General features: G+C 48.2%; 1 long non-coding RNA gene across 1 annotated transcript in view; it reads left to right on the top strand.

Annotated features, from left to right (window-relative positions):
- Positions 1–18,985, top strand: part of LOC135056054 (uncharacterized) — an 82,038-nt gene that overhangs the window by 28,272 nt on the left and 34,781 nt on the right. Inside the window, exon 2 of the long non-coding RNA XR_010243872.1 lies at positions 4,533–4,616. This is a non-coding gene — a long non-coding RNA (uncharacterized LOC135056054). The remainder of the gene's footprint in view (positions 1–4,532; positions 4,617–18,985) is intronic.

The raw sequence follows: 18,985 nt of genomic DNA, 5'->3' as shown, positions 1-18,985 counted from the left end.
TCTCTCTCTTCTTTCTTTCTATTCTAATTCTCTAATATGACAATCAGGCCTAGACGCGCTGCAGGGGTGCCTGCGCGCCATGTGGATGGCAGTGCAGGAGCTGCGATGCCCATGGGGGCAGCGGCCGCTCAGCCAAGTAGCAGGGTGCCGGTGCTGCTGGGGGTGAGTGTAGCCACCAGGGTCTGTGGCCACGCTAGGCCTCCTAGTCGCAATGTGGCTAGGGGTTCCTCAGTGTCACCGCTATGGTGCCCGGGTGGGGTGCCGTTTAGAAAGGTGGCCTCCTTGCCTGGCAGGCCGGGTTTGGGCACCGCTACACAACGTTCCCACTCTGCAGGTGCTCGGCGTCCTCTCACAGCTGCGGCGCCATGGACTGTGAGCGGCACCGTGTCTTCCCAGCAGCCAGGGGCGTGGCCAACGGTCAGGTCCCGGCGTTCGGCAGCAGAGTCTTCTTCTCAGTCTGGATGTGATGCTGGGTCCCCGGCGGGGTCTCCACGGGGAATTCACTAGTTGTGTCCGTAAGGGGGAGTGATGAGGAGAATGGTGACAGCCTGGGTCTAACTAGCCGGAGGGCTGCAGGCTTGGCTGGGAGCCAGGTCTCCTTTTCCTCTGATTATTGTGCGTCCCCTAGCCGGATGAGGTTATCTTTTGGTGTGATAATCTTGGTGTGGTTTTTGCCATAAATCGGCAGAAGTCCACTTCCCTCCCAATTCTGCGGGTATTGGCGCAAATTGTTCTTAAATGCTTGGTAAACCATATCACGTTGCGATCCAAGCATGTTCCTGGCGTGCATAATGAAATCGCTGATACCCGTTCTCATTTTGAATGGGAGCGTTTTGGGCGGCTTGCGCCTTCAGCACACACATTGGGTGATGTTTGTCCATCTTATGTGTGGCAGGTCATTCACCAAGAATGGAGGATCTAGCCCATAGATCCTTGGCGCCTGCAACGTTTGCCGCATATTTGGCTTCCTGGGAACAATGGACACGGTTGATAGTGGAGAGGGGCAACAGAGGTAAGAGTTTGATCAAATTAATTCTTGCCTTTGTGTGGCATTTTTATGCAGCCGGGAAATCGTGTGCCTACGTTGGCCCAGTTCTAGTGGGTGTATCATACTTTTTACGCCTTTAAGGAGAGAGGGACATTACCAAGTCCTTCTTTCTTTCAAGGGTGCTTAAAGGATGGGCCAGAGTGGTTCCACCTTTGCCTGACAAACGGCGGCTGATTGACTGTCTTTTGTTGAAGAGAATATTGCAGTCGCTGAGGAGTGCGTTTAGGGTGGGCAAACTGGTGTCGGCATCTAGAACAGCAGTGTCGCCCATGCTGGCAAGCCATGTCAACACACGTCCTGATGGATTATAGTATAGGATACAGCGTTCTAAGGCTGACGTAGTTGGCAGGGGACGTTGGGTCTAGATTGGTCACTGCCGCAAGCGCATCATTTGTCTGGTAGCTGCGGCACGGGCTTATTTGGACCTGCGTCCTCCGTCACCCCATGGGTGACTCATTCATTTGGATGGTTCACCTCTTACTAGTTCTGGTTGGTTTTGAAATGATGTATCCTGCATTTGGGTCTTTCATCGGACAACTATGGGACACACTCGTTTTGCATTGGCGGTGCTTCTGCGGCTGCTGTGGTGGGTTGGTCCGAGGTCGATATCCGGGCATTGGGCAGGTGGAGGTCTGGTGCATTCAGACGTTACATCAGACCTTTTCCTGGCAGTACAACCCCTTTGATTTAGCCGCACACCGCTTATCGGGGGCCTTGAGGATAATTTTTTTTACAGTCAGTTTTAATTATGGTTTTTACCAGCTGGCGCGGAGGTATTGTGTTTTTTGCCTCAAATCAAGCTGGGCGACCCCCGCCCCCCTCCCCCCCCCCCCCCCCCCCACACACACATGTTAGATTAGGCATTACGTCCTGCAGTTAATGCGGGATTGGCCTTCCTGTGGGGTGTTTTTTGGTCCGACATAGTTCCCCGACGAGTTTGGCGCGATGCCATTGGCCCAGGGGCATTTGTACTCCATAGGGGGGCAGGCCATTCATCAGCAGGGTGGTCTAGTGATCCCACATGGGTGGATTTCATTTCGGGACCGCCAGTTGTACAGGTCCGATGGTGTGCACTTGTCTGAGGCGGGGCTTGTATTGTTTTTTGAAGATATCATTAGGGTTTTGAGGTCCTGTTAGCTTATTATTATTATTGGTTGTGGGTGGCAGGCCAGGTTGGAGGAACCTGGTAGTTGGCCGGTTCAGAACTGTTTTTGTGGTTATTTTTCATTAATGGTGTTTGTTGAGGGATAGTTTAGTCATATAAGTGGCTAGGCATAGATAACAAATATGGACATCACAGGTCCAGGTGGGCCCATATGCCACTTTGTGATTAGCTGTCGTCTCATTTTGATTGGTTATGGGGAAGGGAGCTTAATTTTTATTCCCGCAGGGGTGGAGTGATCAACTCTGCCCTTGCGAGTTGTATCATGGTTAAGGATAGTGACAGGAGGTCGATTCACTGACCATGGGGGGCAGTTGGCCCTGTAGCAGAACTTGATTTAATTGTATTTTCAGGTTGGTCAAGGATAGAGGCAGAATGCCGATCCTTGGCCTTCAGGGCAGGTGGCCCTTGGATATTTTTATTTTATATCTTTATTTTTACATTTTTCATATATTTTATTTTTCGGAATTTGTTACTTGCATTTTAACCGTTCTTCTCCCCGCAACCTTAGTTTAGAGGAGGGACCTTTTTTTTTTTATTAAGGGTTAGATTCTAAATAGGCCTTCCTCCTCAAAATGAAAATAAAAGCTGACTTCTTTCATGCCATAATTCGGTTGTCAGCGTCTTTATTTTAGAGGATATGAGTGTCATGTGTATGCATCTGACTGTGTAAGGTTTAAGAGTGTAGTAACCTACAGAACCACAAGACACTGGATTGCCATCCAACCCAAAAACACCTGGGGGAAATGTAATAGGGTGCAAGGAGCCAGAGGTGCGATAGTTTGTCTGAGAATGGGCGTATTTTTAAAGCAGCAATCATTAACTCCCTGGAGTGGAAAAACATTTTTTTAGTGTCTCATGTAAATTCAAATAAAATGTCTGCAGAACCACTGACCGTAAATGCAAGCTGTATAAATCTCCATAAGTAACCTTCACATGTAGCAGTAGTGAATATTGCATATAAGAAAATACTTGAGGACCTAGGTGTGATTCCTTGTACAAACCAAGTCCTTGAGGTTTTTCCGACTTTCATGGACATAACTGAGTAAAATGACCTTTGCTTCCACAGTATAGGCAGCGGCCTTATGGAATGTCTCCTCTCTTTCTCCTTGGGCTTATAAACAAGTGACCTCAATCGCAGGAAAACACAATCTCTAGAGGGGGAGGGTTCCAAATGCTAGATGTTAATGTGAGTGTGGCTAGACCATGAAGAGTGCGTATTTCTAAGCTATAGCTCATACAAAGCACAGAGCCATTGATCACAGTAAGCGGTTAGATGTGGCAGTAAGTTTAGCCCACCTACCTACCTCCCAACATTCATGTACACAGATGTGGGACTTCTGTCCGAAAAGGGGACGTGGACTTGGTAAAAAGGTGCATGGCTTCATGGGAATGCCGAATTGTAAGCCATGCCTCCCATATTTCGGCACTGAGGGGACATGCCCAGCGCTCTATGAGCAGCTGGCATGCCGGTAGCCCCTCTGCGTATGCGCACAGCATCTATTCACTGCAAAGTGACAAGGAGGCTCCCAACTGCCCCCCTATTGCAGGATACTGCGGCCCGTGGGTGGGATAGAGGCACACTGCCCAAGAAATGGGACTGTCCTGCTAAATCGCGGAACAGTTTGGAGGTATGTACCAGGGCTGAATGCTTTTTTTCCATACAGTATGTGGGCACCATTCTACCATTCACATTCTTGTCTCTGCACATTATTGAAGCAGGTAGGGATGTTTTGTGGACAGTGGCCCTCATTCCGAGTTGATCGTTAGCTGGCTACTTTTAGCAGCCATGCACATGCATAGTCGCCGCCCACAGGGGAGTGTATTATCGCTTTGCAATAGTGCGAACACCTGTGCAGCGAAGCGGTACAAAGACCAGCCCTGTAGTTACGGCGAAGGTCCCGAAATGGACGTCAGATACCTGCCCTGCAAACGCCTGGACACGCCTGCGTTTTTCCAAACACACCCAGAAAACGATCAGTTGACACCCATAAACTCTCACTTCCTGTCAATCTCCTTGCGATCGGCAGTGCGAATGGAATCGTTGCTAGAAGCAGTGCAAAACGATGCTCTTTGTACCCGTACGCATTGCGGCCCATACGCATGCATAGTTTTGCCATTATTTTAAATGATCGCTACGCAGCGAAAAACGGTAGCTAATGATCAACTCGGAATGAGGGCCAATAGCAGTTCCCTGTAACACTTCCTTCCTGCTTACTTTTTCTGTGTTTAGTTGTTTCTGTTTATTTTTTCAGTTGGGGTTGGTTAGCGGGAAGAGTGCTAAAATATTCAAGAAGTATTTATTAGTTGTTTCTTTTCCAGACAAGCCCTCAACTTTCCTGGGTTTAGGCAAGCACCAATAGAACCAGAAGAACGAGCTGCAAGTTGCCAAGCCAGCCACATCAGGTGAGACATAACTTATATAGGCCTTGTTTAGTATATGGACATTTTCTCGATGTACTGTATGGTTGGTCTTTTTTTTTTTTTTTTAACTATTACTTGCTTTTTGGCAGTGGTTCTCATCCTCACACATCAAGTATCCACACTAGGTCATGTTTACAGGCTTTCTGTCTGTGGAGGAAGGTGACATACTTTATAGTCCAGCAAAATAGATTAACTCACCTGTCCATGATTAACAAAATCCAGAAAACATGACTTGTTGGTGATACTTGAGGACTGGAGTTGATAAATCAAGCATTTGGAAATCCTATGTTTTTCTGTCTGCACATGCATCCAAGTCGCACTGTGAATGTGTCCCGATGGTTACTGCTGGGAGTCGCAGAACGAATTTGTACATAGACCCCTGCTGCGGTCCCGTGCAGTAACCCACATGCTATTTATGCCCCATTACTGTGTCCCGTGATTGTCCCACTATTCCCTGCTACTATCACACTGCTGTTCTCTCTATTCCATGCTATGTCCCTGCTGTACCCTCTGTTTCATGTTACTGTGTCCCTGCTATTCCCTCTATTCCCTACTACTGTGTCCCTGCTATTCCCTCTATTCCCTACTACTGTGTCCCTGCTATTCCCTCTATTCCCTACTACTGTGTCCCTGCTATTCCCTCTATTCCCTACTACTGTGTCCCTGTTATTCCCTCTTTCTCTAACGTCCTAGTGGATGCTGGGGACTCCGTAAGGACCATGGGGAATAGACGGGCTCCGCAGGAGACAGGGCACTTTAAGAAAGAATTTGGATTCTGGTGTGTTCTGGCTCCTCCCTCTATGTCCCTCCTCCAGACCTCAGTTTGAATCTGTGCCCGGACGAGCTGGGTGCTACTTAGTGAGCTCTCCTGAGCTTGCTATAAGAAAGTATTTTGTTAGGTTTTTTATTTTCAGAGAGATCTGCTGGCAACAGACTCTCTGCTACATGGGACTGAGGGGGGAGAAGCAGCCCTACTCACTGAAGATAGGTCCTGCTTCTTAGGCTACTGGACACCATTAGCTCCAGAGGGATCGTACACAGGATCGCACCCTTGGTCGTCCGATCCCGGAGCCGCGCCGCCGTCCCCCTCGCAGAGCCGGAAGACAGAAGCCGGTGACAGAAGCAAGAAGACTTCGAAATCGGCGGCAGAAGACTCCAGTCTTCATATGAGGTAGCGCACAGCACTGCAGCTGTGCGCCATTGCTCCCACACTAAACCCACATACTCCGGTCACTGTAGGGTGCAGGGCACAGGGGGGGGCGCCCTGGGCAGCAATTAGAGACCTCTTTGGCAAAAGTTTGCATAATATACAGTTGGGCACTGTATATATGTATGAGCCCCCGCCAAAATTGTATATGAAAGCGGGACAGAAGCCCGCCGTCGAGGGGGCGGGGCTTCTTCCTCAGCACTCACCAGCGCCATGTTTTTTCTCCACAGCACCGCTGAGAGGAAGCTCCCCAGTCTCTCCCCTGCAGTTACACGGTAGAAGAGGGTAAAAAGAGAGGGGGGGGGGGGCACATAATTAGGCGCAAAAATCAATATAAACAGCAGCTACTGGGTTAACATTAAGTTACTGTGTTATTCCTGGGTTAATAGCGCTGGGGTGTGTGCTGGCATACTCTCTCTGTCTCTCCAAAGGGCCTTATGGGGGAATTGTCTTCAGATGAGCATTCCCTGAGTGTGTGGTGTGTCGGTACGTGTGTTTCGACATGTCTGAGGTAAAAGGCTCCCCTAAGGAGGAGATGGAGCAAATATGTGTGTGAGAGGGTGTCTCCGTCGACAACGCCGACACCTGTTTGGATATGTGTAATTAAGTGCTAAGGTGAATATTGCACAAAAGATTAGAGAACAGACAGGAAATCTACCCATGTCTGTCCCTATGTCGCAGAGACCTTTAGAGTCTCTCAATGCTCACTATCCAAAAAATAGACACTGATATCGACACGGAGTTTGACTCCAGTGTCGACTACGATAATGCAAAGTTACAGCCAAAATGGCAGAAAAGTATTCAATATATGATTATTGTAATAAAAGATGATTTGCATATCACTGATGACTCATCTGTCCCTGACACAAGGGTACACATGTTTAAGGGGAAGAAAGCTGAGGTAAATTTCCCTCCTCTCATGATGAAAAAGAGCGGGAATCTCCAGACAAGAGACTGCAGTTTCCCACAAGAATTCTCAGGCAGTATCCTTTCCCCACTAGGGCCAGGATATGATGGGAATCTTCCCCTAGGGTGTCACGTTTGCCCAAAAGGTAGCCCTGACGTAACAGCTATTCTCAGGGATCCTGCAGATAGCGTGCACATTCTGGTACACTACTCAGACCGGTGATTGTGTCGGCATGGGTTTATAGCGCTGTGGCAGCGTGGACAGGTACCTTATCAGCAGAGATTGAGACCCTAGTATGCATATAGATATATATATGTATAAAAGATGCGGTCTTAAGAGATATGTATATATAAAACATGCCCAAAGAGACATGAGTATACTGGGTCCTAGAGTCAAAGCTATGTCGATTTCTGCTTGACGTGTCCTGTAGAATATGCAATGGACAGATGATGCCGACTTAAGAGGCATATGGAAGGCTGAGGATTGTGTGGAGAAGGGTTCTCGGACCTGGTCTCCACAGCTATAGCTGGTAATTCTGATATTTTGCCTTATATTCCTGCACAGCCTAGGAAAGCACGACATTATTAAATGCAGCCTTTCGAATAAAGAGACAAGAAAGTCCGAGGTGCGTCCTTTCTTGCCAGAGGCGGGGGTAGAGGAAAGAAGCTGCATAACACAGCTAGTTCCCAGGAACAGAAGTCCTCCCCGGCCTCTACAAAAATCCACCGCATGTCGCTGGGGCTCCACAGGCGGAGCTAGGCCCGGTGGGGGCACGCCTTCGTAAGTTCAGCCACAAGTGGGTTCACTCCCTGTTAGATCCCTGGGCAATAGAGATTGTGTCTCAGGGATACAAGTTGGACTTTGAGAAGATGCCCCCTCACCGACGGCCCTGCCGGCTTTCCCCCCACGAGAGGGAAACAGTGTTAACTGCAATTCACAAATTATATCTTCAACAGGTGGTGGTCAAGGTTCCCCTCATTCAACAAGGAGGGGGGTATTATTCGACCATGTTGTAGTCCCGAAACCAGACGGTTCGGTCAGACCCATATTGAATTTAAAATCCCTGAACATATACCTGAAAAGGTTCAAGTTCAAGATGGAATCGCTAAGAGCGGTCATTGCAAGCCTGAAAGGGGGAGATTTTATGGTGACTCGGGACATAACGGATGCATACCTTCATGTCTCCACCTCATCAGGCGTACCTCAGAATTGCGGTACGGGATTGTCATTACCAATTTCAGACGTTGCCGTTTGGTCTCTCCACGGCCTTGAGAATATTCACCAAGGTAATGGCGGAAATTATGGTGCTCCTGCGGAAGCAAGGTGTCACTAGTATCACGTACTTGGACGATCTCATAAAAGCGAGATCAAGAGAGCAGTTGCTGAACAGCGTATCACTTTCTCTGGAAGTGTAACGGCAACACGGCTGGATTCTATGGGGTATATGCAATTGCGGTCGAATTCCCGAAATTGTCGAATTTCGGGTCATTTTCGACCAAAAAAAAAATTCGCCTATGCAATTTAGTGCTTTCCGACCAAAAAACGGACTTTCAAAATTCGACTTTTTGAAATTCGAATTTTTGCAAATTCGACTTTTCTGCAATGATATAAGTGCTGCAATTCGACCAAAGCATATTCAATTCAAGTTTGGAAATTCGACAGCAGTGCTTTTAGACAGCAAATTCGTCATTTTCAATCCGCCACACTTTGGAGGGTGAAAACAAATAAAAAAAATTTAAACATGTTTTTTTTTGTGTTTTTTTTTTTGGGAATAGCAGATCTATTTATATTAGAAGGGATTATGTACTTTTTTTTTTTTTTTTTGGAGGCACAAATATTATTTATATATTTTTTAAAATATTATTTTTTTTAATTTTTTTATTTATTGCTGGAACGGTAAAATCCTAAAAAAAAATGGCGTGGGGGCCCCCCTCCAAAGCATAACCAGCCTCGGGCTCTTCGAGCTGGTCCTGGTTCTAAAAATGCAGGGGAAAAATTGGGCAGGGATCCCCCGTATTTTTAAAACCAGCACCGGGCTCTGCGCCTGGTGCTGGTGCCAAAAATACGGGGGACAAAAAGCGTAGGGGTCCCCCGTATTTTTAACACCAGCATCGGGCTCCACTAGCTGGACAGATAATGCCACAGCCGGGGGTCACTTTTATGCCGTGCCCTGCGGCCGTGGCATTAAATATCCAACTAGTCACCCCTGGCCGGGGTACCCTGGGGGAGTGGGGACCCCTTCAATCAAGGGGTCCCCCCCCCCCAGCCACCCAAGGGCCAGGGGTGAAGCCCGAGGCTGTTCCCCCCCATCCAATGGGCTGCGGATGGGGGGGCTGATAGCCTTTTGTGATCATGAAAAGAATATTGTTTTTTCCAGCAGTACTACAAGTCCCAGCAAACCTCCCCCGCAAGCTGGTACTTGGAGAACCACAAGTACCAGCATGCAGGAGAAAAGCGGGCCCGCTGGTACCTGTAGTACTACTGGGAAAAAAATACCCAAATAAAAACAGGACACACACACCGTCGACAGTAAAACTTTATTTCATACGTCGACACACACATACTTACCTATGTTCACACGCCGACATCGGTCCTCTTCTCCATGTAGAATCCACGGATACCTGAAAATAAAAGATCAATATACTCACCTCAACCAGGGTCCAGAGATAAATCCACGTACTTGTAGAAAATAACAAACCGGACACCCGACCAAACGGACTGAAAGGGGTCCCATGCTGACACATGGGACCCCTATCCCCGAATGCAGAGAGACCTCTCAGTGACAGCTGTCACTGAAAGGTCTCTAAAGCCAATCAGGAAGCGCAACTTCGTTGCGCTCACCTGATTGGCTGTGCGCTGTCTGAACTCAGACAGCGCATCGCACAGCCCCGTCCATTATATTCAATGGTGGGAACTTAGCGGCTAGCGGTGAGGTCACCCGCCGGTCAGCGGCTGACCGCGGGTTAACCCCACCGCTACCCGCAAAGTTCCCACCATTGAAAGTAATGGAGCGGCTTTGCGATGCGCTGTCTGACAGCACAGACAGCGCACAGCCAATCAGGTGAGCGCCACGGAAGTAGCGCTTCCTGATTGGCTGAAGGGACTTCAGTGACAGGAGTCACGTGATGTCCCGGCATTCGGGAGAAAGGGGTCTGATGTGTCAGCATGGGACCCCTTTCAGTCCGGTATGGAGCGGGTATTTGCGTTTTGTTTTTTTTACAAGTACGTGGATTTATCTCTCTGGACGTGGATTTATCTCTGGACGCTGGAAGGTGAGTATAATTTTTTCACAGGTACCTCGGATCGTCGGAGACCGTGGCAGTCGGCGTGTCAGCATAGGTAAGTATGTGTGTGTCGGTAGTGTGTAATAAAGTTTTACTTTCACGGTGTGTGTGTACTGTTTTTATTTGGGTATTTTTTTTCCAGTAGTACTACAGGTACCAGCGGGCCCGTTTTTCTCCCGCATGCTGGTACTTGTGGTTCTCCAAGTACCAGCTTGCGGGGGAGGCTTGCTGGGACTTGTAGTACTACTGGAAAAAACAATATCTTTTTATTATCACAAAAGGCTATCAGCCCCCCCCATCCGCAGCCCATTGGATGGGGGGGGGACAGCCTCGGGCTTCACCCCTGGCCCTTGGGTGGCTGGGGGGGGGGACCCCTTGATTGAAGGGGTCCCCACTCCCCCAGGGTACCCCGGCCAGGGGTGACTAGTTGGGTAGTTAATGCCACGGCCGCAGGGCACGGCATAAAAGTGACCCCCGGCTGTGGCATTATCTGTCCAGCTAGTGGAGCCCGATGCTGGTGTTAAAAATACGGGGGACCCCTACTCTTTTTGTCCCCCGTATTTTTGGCACCAGCACCAGGCGCAGAGCCCGGTGCTGGTTTTAAAAATACGGGGGATCCCTGCCCAATTTTTCCCCTGCATTTTTAGAACCAGGACCAGCTCGAAGAGCCCGAGGCTGGTTATGCTTTGGAGGGGGGACCCCACGCCATTTTTTTTTCCGGGTTTTTCCCGTTTTTTTCCCGTTTTTTAAAATCGCGGCAAAATCCGCCAAATCGGCCGATTTTCGCCCGCGATTCTGGCGAATCCGTTTTTCATTGAATATGGTGAATTCCGGCAGCCACCTGCCGGAATTCACCTGGCGAATTTAGTCGAATTAAAAAACGGCGAAAAATTGCCGCGATTCGCCGTGAATTGCATATACCCCTATATATTCCAAAGTCGCAGTTGGTTCTTACAGCTCATCTGCCTCTCCTAGGCATGCTCCTAGACACAGACCAGAAAAGGGTTTATCCCCTGATAGAGAGAGCTCAGGAGCTCGTGACACTGGTCAGGAATCTATTAAAACCAAAACAGGTGTCAGTGCATCACTGCACTCGAGTCCTGGGAAGGGGGTGGCATCATACGAGGCCATTCCCTTCGGCAGGTTCCATGCGAGGACCTTCCAATGGGACTTACTGGACAAGTGGTCCGGATCACATCTTCAGATGCACCGGTTAATCACCCTATCCCCCAGGGCCAGGGTGTCTCTCCTGTGGTGGCTGCAGAGTGCTCACCTTCTCGAAGGTCGCAGATTCGGCATTCAGGACTGGGTCCTGGTGACCACGGATGCAAGCCCCTGAGGGTGGGGGGCAGTCACACAGGGTAGAAATTTCCAAGGGCTGTGGTCAAGGCAAGAGACTTGCCTTCACATAAATTTCCTGGAACTAAGGGCCGTATACAACGCCCTAAGTCAAGCGGAGACCCTGCTTCGCGACCAACCGGTTCTGATTCAGTCAGACAATATCGCCGCAGTGGCTCAGGTAACCGCCAAGGCGGCACAAGGAGCAGGGTGGCGATGGTAGAAGCCACCAGAATTCTTCGCTGGGCGGAGAATCACGTAAGCGCACTGTCAGCAGTGTTCATTCCGGGAGTGGACAACTGGGAAGCAGACTTCCTCAGCAGGCACGACCTCCACCCGGGAGAGTGGGGACTTCATCAAGAAGTCTTCATGCAGATTGCAAGTCAGTGGGAACTGCCACAGGTGGACATGATGGCATCTCGCCTCAACAAAAAGCTGCAGAGATATTGCGCCAGGTCAAGAGACCCTCAGGCGATAGCTGTGGACGAACTGGTGACACCATGGGTGTTCCCGTCGGTCTATGTATTTCCTCCTCTTCCTCTCATACCCAAGGTGCTGAGAATCATAAGAAAAGAGGAGTGAGAACAATACTCTTTGTTCCGGATTGGCCAAGAAGGACTTGGTTTCCAGATCTGCAAGAAATGCTCACAGAGGACCCGTGGCCTCTGCCTCTAAGACAGGACTTGTGCAACAGGGGCCCTGTCTGTTCCAAGACTTACCGCGGCTGCGTTTGACGGCATGGCGGTTGAACTCCGGATCCTAGCAGAAAAAGGCATTCCGGATGAGGTCATTCCTACGCTGATAGATGCTAGGAAGGATGTGACGGCTCAACATTATCACCGTATATGGCGAAAATAAGTTGCTTGGTGTTAGGCCAGGAATGCCCCTACGGAGGAATTCCAGCTGGGCCGGTTCATTCACTTCCTACAGTCGGGAGTGACTTTGGGCCTGAAATTGGGTTCCATTAAGGTCAAGATTTCGGCTCTATCCATTTTCTTTCAAAAAGAACTGGCTTCTCTTACTGAAGTCCAGACGTTTGTAAAGGGAGGGCTGCATATTCAGCCCCCTTTTATGCCTCCAGTGGCACCTTGGGATCTTAACGTGATGTTGAGTTTCCTGAAGTCACACTGGTTTGAGCCACTCAAAACCGTGGAGTTAAAATTTCTCACGTGGAAGGTGGTCATGCTATTAGCCTTGGCGTCAGCTAGGCGTGTGTCAGAATTAGCGGCTTTGTCACATAAAAGCCCTATCTGGTTTTCCATATGGACAGGGCAGAATTGCGGACTCGTACACAATTTCTGCAAAAGGTGGTGTCATCCTTTCATATGAACCAACCTATTGTGGTGCCTGTGGCTACTCGTGACTTGGAGGATTCCGAGTTACTAGATGTGGTCAGGGCTTTGAAGGTTTATGTAGCCAGAACGGCTAGAGTCAGGAAAACTGAGTTGCTGTTTATCCTGTATGCATCCAACAAGCTGGGTGCTCCTGCTTCAAAGCAAACTATTGCTCGCTGGATCTGTAACACGATTCAGCGGGCTTATTCTGCGGCTGGAGAAAAAGAAAATAATCAATTACCCAAGGCGCAAACACACCTGTGCAGCCACCTGAGGATGAAAGGGCCACTCAACCCTTATATATCAAATACAATATCGAAAAAATCAACAGGTAAATGGCGCTCAATGTTGTTTCACATATAACAATAAGCAATGAATACTTAGAGTCCAAATAAAGATCAAATCAGTCCCGCAGATTGGGAAGTCCTGTCTTATGATCCTCAGATTATGTTCCCTCAAGAAAGACCTCTGTCTCCAGTAGTCGCTCAAGATGACATAAAAAGAAAGTAATGAAAGATCATGGTGCAATACGCCCCAAACTTCTTTCAAGCAACAACAGATACAGATGTTACAAATCCAATGCGTACCCCACTCACAGTGTATAAGGTATTTGTCCACACATAAAGGTATCTTTGTCGTGATAATGGTGTAATAAATCTCTGTTAGATATTGCGTACCATACTCACTTCTCCACAAGTAAGGACCCTCGCATCAAGGTTTCTTTCGACGCTCCAAACCAAATTCCTCCTCAATAATGAAAATGTAGATACTGATAAAAATGATTTTATTTTAAAAAAGGGGCAATTTCCATTCATGAATATCCTCAACTGAAAATGATGCTTTTTAAACAGGTAAAAGCCGTTGGCCAATTACAGCAATTCCCTGCCTGGTGTTATTAACATCAATGACAGAATGGGAGACAATAATGGATAAGCCTCAAGCACTCTTCCAACGCGTTTCTACTAGAGATGTGCACCGGAAATTTTTCGGGTTTTGTGTTTTGGGTTCGGTTCCGCGGCCGTGTTTTGGGTTCGAACGTGTTTTGGCAAAACCTCACCGAATTTTTTTTGTCGGATTCGGGTGTGTTTTGGATTCGGGTGTTTTTTTCAAAAAACCCTAAAAAAACAGCTTAAATCATAGAATTTGGGGGTCATTTTGATCCCAAAGTATTATTAACCTCAATAACCATAATTTCCACTAATTTTCAGTCTATTCTGAACACCTCACACCTCACAATATTATTTTTAGTCCTAAAATTTGCACCGAGGTCGCTGGATGACTAAGCTCAGCGACCCAAGTGGCCGACACAAACACCTGGCCCATCTAGGAGTGGCACTGCAGTGTCACGCAGGATGGCCCTTCCAAAAAACACTCCCCAAACAGCACATGACACAAAGAAAAAAAGAGGCGCAATGAGGTAGCTGTGTGACTAAGCTCAGCGACCCAAGTGGCCGACACAAACACCTGGCCCATCTAGGAGTGGCACTGCAGTGTCAGGCAGGATGGCCCTTCCAAAAAATACTCCCCAAACAGCACATGACGCAAAGAAGAAAAAAAAGAGGCGCAATGAGGTAGCTGTGTGACTAAGCTCAGCGACCCTAGTGGCCGACACAAACACCTGGCCCATCTAGGAGTGGCACTGCAGTGTCAGGCAGGATGGCCCTTCCAAAAAACACTCCCCAAACAGCACATGACGCAAAGAAAAAAAGAGGCGCAATGAGGTAACTGTGTGAGTAAGCTCAGCGACCCTAGTGGCCGACACAAACACCTGGCCCATCTAGGAGTGGCACTGCAGTGTCACGCAGGCTGGCCCTTCCAAAAAACACTCCCCAAACAGCACATGACGCAAAGAAAAATGAAAGAAAAAAGAGGTGCAAGATGGAATTGTCCTTGGGCCCTCCCACCCACCCTTATGTTGTATAAACAGGACATGCACACTTTAACCAACCCATCATTTCAGTGACAGGGTCTGCCACACGACTGTGACTGAAATGACAGGTTGGTTTGGACCCCCACCAAAAAAGAAGCAATTAATCTCTCCTTGCACAAACTGGCTCTACAGAGGCAAGATGTCCACCTCATCATCATCCTCCGATTCATCACCGTGTACATCCCCCTCCTCACAGATTATCAATTCGTCCCCACTGGAATCCACCATCACAGCTCCCTGTGTACTTTGTGGAGGCAATTGCTGCTGGTGAATGTCTCCATGGAGGAATTGATTATAATTCATTTTAATGAACATCATCTTCTCCACATTTTCTGGAAGTAACCTCGTACGCCGATTGCTGACAAGGTGAGCGGCGGCACTAAACACTCTTTCGGAGTACACACTTGTGGGAGGGCAACTTAGGTAGAATAAAGCCAGTTTGTGCAAGGGCCTCCAAATTGCCTCTTTTTCCTGCCAGTATACGTACGGACTGTCTGACGTGCCTACTTGGATGCGGTCACTCATATAATCCTCCACCATTCTTTCAATGGGGAGAGAATCATATGCAGTGACAGTAGACGACATGTCCGTAATCGTTGGCAGGTCCTTCAGTCCGGACCAGATGTCAGCATCAGCAGTCGCTCCAGACTGCCCTGCATCACCGCCAGCGGGTGGGCTCGGAATTCTGAGCCTTTTCCTTGCACCCCCAGTTGCGGGAGAATGTGAAGGAGGAGATGTTGACAGGTCGCGTTCCGCTTGACTTGACAATTTTCTCACCAGCAGTTCTTTGAACCCCTGCAGACTTGTGTCTGCCGGAAAGAGAGATCCAAGGTAGGTTTTAAATCTAGGATCGAGCACGGTGGCCAAAATGTAGTGCTCTGATTTCAACAGATTGACTACCCGTGAATCCTTGTTAAGCGAATTAAGGGCTCCATCCACAAGTCCCACATGCCTAGCGGAATCGCTCTGTGTTAGCTCCTCCTTCAATGTCTCCAGCTTCTTCTGCAAAAGCCTGATGAGGGGAATGACCTGACTCAGGCTGGCAGTGTCTGAACTGACTTCACGTGTGGCAAGTTCAAAAGGTTGCAGAACCTTGCACAACGTTGAAATCATTCTCCACTGCGCTTGAGACAGGTGCATTCCACCTCCTATATCGTGCTCAGTTGTATAGGCTTGAATGGCCTTTTGCTGCTCCTCCAACCTCTGAAGCATATAGAGGGTTGAATTCCACCTCGTTACCACTTCTTGCTTCAGATGATGGCAGGGCAGGTTCAGGCGTTTTTGGTGTTGCTCCAGTCTTCTGTACGTGGTGCCTGTACGCCGAAAGTGTCCCGCAATTCTTCTGGCCACCGACAGCATCTCTTGCACGCCCCTCTCGTTTTTTAAATAATTCTGCACCACCAAATTCAAGGTATGTGCAAAACATGGGACGTGCTGGAATTTGCCCATATTTAATGCACACACAATATTGCTGGCGTTGTCCGATGCCACAAATCCACAGGAGAGTCCAATTGGGGTAAGCCATTCTGCGATGATCTTCCTCAGTTGCCGTAAGAGGTTTTTAGCTGTGTGCGTATTCTGGAAAGCGGTGATACAAAGCGTAGCCTGCCTAGGAAAGAGTTGGCGTTTGCGAGATGCTGCTACTGGTGCCGCCGCTGCTGTTCTTGCGGCGGGAGTCCATACATCTACCCAGTGGGCTGTCACAGTCATATAGTCCTCAGTCTGCCCTGCTCCACTTGTCCACATGTCCGTGGTTAAGTGGACATTAGGTACAACTGCATTTTTTAGGACACTGGTGAGTCTTTTTCTGAGGTCTGTGTACATTTTCGGTATCGCCTGCCTAGAGAAATGGAACCTAGATGGTATTTGGTACCGGGGACACAGTACCTCAAACAAGTCTATAGTTGGCTCTGCAGTAATGATGGATACCGGAACCACGGTTCTCACCGCCCAGGATGCCAAGGCCTCAGTTATCCGCTTTGCAGCAGGATGACTGCTGTGATATTTCATCTTCCTCGCAAAGGACTGTTGGACAGTCAATTGCTTGGTGGAAGTAGTAAAAGTGGTCTTACGACTTCCCCTCTGGGATCACCATCGACTCCCAGCAGCAACAACAGCAGCGCCAGCAGCAGTAGGCGTTACACGCAAGGATGCATCGGAGGAATCCCAGGCAGGAGAGGACTCGTCAGAATTGCCAGTGACATGGCCTGCAGGACTATTGGCATTCCTGGGGAAGGAGGAAATTGACACTGAGGGAGTTGGTGGGGTGGTTTGCGTGAGCTTGGTTACAAGAGGAAGGGATTTACTGGTCAGTGGACTGCTTCCGCTGTCGCCCAAAGTTTTTGAACTTGTCACTGACTTATGATGAATGCGCTGCAGGTGACGTATAAGGGAGGATGTTCCGAGGTGGTTAACGTCCTTACCCCTACATATTACAGCTTGACAAAGGCAACACACGGCTTGACAAATGTTGTCCGCATTTCTGTTGAAATACTTCCACACCGAAGAGCTGATTTTTTGGGTATTTTCACCAGGCATGTCAATGGCCATATTCCTCCCACGGACAACAGGTGTCTCCCCGGGTGCCTGACTTAAACAAACCACCTCACCATCAGAATCCTCCTGGTCAATTTCCTCCCCAGCGCCAGCAACACCCATATCCTCCTCATCCTGGTGTACTTCAACACTGACATCTTCAATCTGACTATCAGGAACTGGACTGAGGGTGCTCCTTCCAGCACTTGCAGGGGGCGTGCAAATGGTGGAAGGCGCATGCTCTTCACGTCCAGTGTTGGGAAGGTCAGGCATCGCAACCGTCACAATTGGACTCTCCTTGTGGATTTGTGATTTCGAAGAACGCACAGTTCTTTGCTGTGCTTTTGCCAGCTTAAGTCTTTTCATTTTTCTAGCGAGAGGCTGAGTGCTTCCATCCTCATGTGAAGCTGAACCACTAGCCATGAACATAGGCCAGGGCCTCAGCCGTTCCTTGCCACTCCGTGTGGTAAATGGCATATTGGCAAGTTTACGCTTCTCCGACGATTTTATTTTAGATTTTTGAGTCCTTTTTTTACTGATATTTGGTGTTTTGGATTGTACATGCTCTCTACTATGACATTGGGCATCGGCCTTGGCAGACGACGTTGATGGCATTTCATCGTCTCGGCCATGACTAGTGGCAGCAGCTTCAGCACGAGGTGGAAGTCGATCTTGATCTTTCCCTATTTTTGGAACCTCAACATTTTTGTTCTCCATATTTTAATAGGCACAACTAAAAGGCACCTCAGGTAAACAATGGAGATGGATGGATACTAGTATACTTATGGATGACGAGTGACTGCCGACACAGAGGTAGCTACAGCCGTGGACTACCGTACTGCGTCTGCTAGTATAGACTGGATGATAATGATTTAAAAAATATATATATATCACTACTGCAGGACAGGTATATATTATATAATGACGGACCTGCTGGACACTGTCAGCAGCAGACTCCTAAACTACTAGTATGAAGAAGATAGAAAAAAAAAAACCCACCACAGGTAGGTATACAATTATGGACGAGCACTGCCGACACAGAGGTAGCTACAGCCGTGGACTACCGTACTGCGTCTGCTAGTATAGACTGGATGATAATGATATAAAAAATATATATATATCACTACTGCAGGACAGGTATATATTATATAATGACGGACCTGCTGGACACTGTCAGCAGCAGACTCCTAAACTACTAGTATGAAGAAGATATAAAAAAAAAAACCACCACAGGTAGGTATACAATTATGGACGAGCCCTGCCGACACAGAGGTAGCTACAGCCGTGGACTACCGTACTGCGTCTGCTAGTATAGACTGGATGATAATGATATAAAAAATATATATATATCACTACTGCAGGTATATATTATAATATAATGAATGACGGACCTGCTGGACACTGTCAGCAGAATGCGTTTATAGAATAAAAAAAAAAAAAAACACCACACGAGTGTTTAACTTTTTCAGGCAGACAATATACTGGTGGTCACTGGTCAGTCACACTGGCAGCAAAAGTGTGCACTGTTATGTACTCCTGCTATAACTGCTCCCCAGTCTCCCCCACAATTAAGCTGTGTGAGCAGTGAGCACTCAGCACAGTCAGATATACATAGATGATATTATCATGCAGCACACTGAGGCTGAGCACAGATATGGTATGTGACTGTGTATCGTTTTTTTTCAGGCAGAGAACGGATTTTAAATAATAAATAAAACTGGTGGTCACTAGTATAACTATCAGCAAAACTCTGAAAATGGCGGCGACGCGCGGCTCCTTATATAGAATCCGAGTCTCGCGATAGAATACGAGCCTC

This window comes from Pseudophryne corroboree, chromosome 3 (assembly GCF_028390025.1).
Source record: "Pseudophryne corroboree isolate aPseCor3 chromosome 3, aPseCor3.hap2, whole genome shotgun sequence".
NCBI lineage: Eukaryota > Metazoa > Chordata > Amphibia > Anura > Myobatrachidae > Pseudophryne > Pseudophryne corroboree.
Note: the sequence above shows the minus strand (reverse complement) of the source record. Positions and strands in the feature narration are given on the sequence as shown.